The sequence below is a fragment of the Hippocampus comes genome, unplaced genomic scaffold (assembly GCF_001891065.2).
Source record: "Hippocampus comes isolate QL1 unplaced genomic scaffold, H_comes_QL1_v1.1 scaffold527, whole genome shotgun sequence".
Taxonomy (NCBI): domain Eukaryota; kingdom Metazoa; phylum Chordata; class Actinopteri; order Syngnathiformes; family Syngnathidae; genus Hippocampus; species Hippocampus comes.
The window spans coordinates 462,978-465,055 of NW_017804903.1; positions in this window are offsets into that span (position 1 = coordinate 462,978).

Consider the following 2,078-nt stretch of genomic DNA (forward strand, 5'->3'; position numbering starts at 1 on the left):
TTTGCTATGTAATCTTGTCATTGTGGAGACTCACAATGACAAGATTATACTTTGCATGTGTCATTTCGGGGCCACTTTGAGCATCAGGACTCATCTTTTTTTTTCTGCTTCTCTCTGTTTTACCACACCACGAAAACGGACTCGCATTTAGAAGCAGCCCGTTTAGATGAGAGACAATTTTCAACGTTTCCTGTCGAACTATATCATAATAAAAACTCATCATCCATTTTCTCGAGTGCTCATGAGCTAAAATCTATCGCACCTGACAATTTCGCCATCACTCCAAGACACCATGAATCAAAAATCAATCCCACATCATCGACCATTCCGATCATTGAAAATGTTTAACTTGTTCCCTATGCAAATCCGTGTTTACGTATCATTCTTTCATGAAACAGCCGAGGTGACAAAGCCACAGATTTGTTTGTATCATTGTTGTAATCCGACTTTCAACTTAATGATTTATTTTTTTTTTAATTTTGGGAACGTTTCAAAGCCGAATTAAATTAGATTTCTAAAAATAAAAAAAAATGTCGAATTCATGATTCGTTTGCCTTTATTTGACTGTAAGCATAACAAATTAAATCAAAATGTTTCCGTACGATAAACCTGATATTGCCTTTTGCAATACAGATTCATTTCTTAGGCGATTGAGAAAAAAAAAAAAACAATACCTGCGACGAGAAAATATAATTGCATACTAAATCGCATTATTGAAGGGGAAGGGGGATCGCAATTAGATGATTTTTCAAAATCCTTCAGCCCTTGCGCATGTATAGCCAAGTGTGAAGTCTCCCCGCAACCTCTGAGGTTCGATGTCGCCGAGCTTCAAGAGGTGTGTCAGAAAAGCGTGCAAGACCGAATCAATACACGGGCCCAAAAAACTTGGTAACTCTTTGCTTGTTTACTTGATATTTCCCCCCTCACCACCACCACCACACACTGGGGTTCACGTAAGAGTCGGATGAGAGTAGAGTGAGCGATTGTAAACTTTGGAAAAACAAGACTTCTCACATCCACGACGAGGACTTTAGCAGCTCCCCAGCGGTCGAGACTTTTGTCCACAGTCCATCATCCCACAAGGACAAAAAAAAAACAAAAGAAAAACAGAACAATTAAAGTTAAAAAAAATGAATACAAAGTCACCTACTCAAACATGGCATTGATTGTCTTTGACCTGAAACATTATTTTCATCCACTAGTTTCACTTGTACAGACGATATGGAGATTGAAAAACATTTGTTTTTTTTCTTCCCGACATTCAAAAAAATAACATCCACTTTTAAAAGATGCACGATCGTCGTAGCAGGGGTTCTCAAACTGGGGTCCGCGAGCCGTAGCTTTGGGTCTGCAAAATGAGTTGCAATAAATAATGTTGTATCATTAACTCAAAACTCGGGGACAGCGGTTACGACTGTGGACAGTTGATCACGTTCTCAGGTTACAGGGTGCATGAAAGGGTTAAAAAAATATATTCTAATTTCAAGGTCTTTTTGGGACCAGAATAACACGAACCCCCCACCAAAAACAAAAACTGATTTTCCAAATTTTTGGTCCTTAATACTTGTAGTGACGATAACGAGATGCATCATTTCTGACAGAAAATCTTGTCACGATGCCACTTAAATTTTCTTTGACGAGATTGCCCAAGCTAGAAAATGTACTTCTGAATCCACATTTTGCTGGATATTTTTGTCTAATGTGTAAAAAAATAAAATTACGTTTTTTTTAAAGGCATATTAGTTGAGAAGTGTATTTCTGAAATTCACTGAATGTAACTTTCTTTCCTCATCAAACTTTTTGCTCAAATATCGTACAATTATGACTTCATCTCGAGAAATTACGACTTTATTCTCATTACTTTTCATTCATTCATTCATTTTCCGATCCGCTTTATCCTCACAAGGGTCGCGGGGGGTGCTGGAGCCTATCCCAGCTGTCTGTGGGTAGTAGGCGGGGGACACCCTGAACCGGTTGCCAGCCAATCGCAGGGCACACACGCAACCATCCGCGCTCATACTCACACCTCGGGACAATTTTTGGGTGTTCAATCAGCCTGCAATGCATGTTTTTGGAAT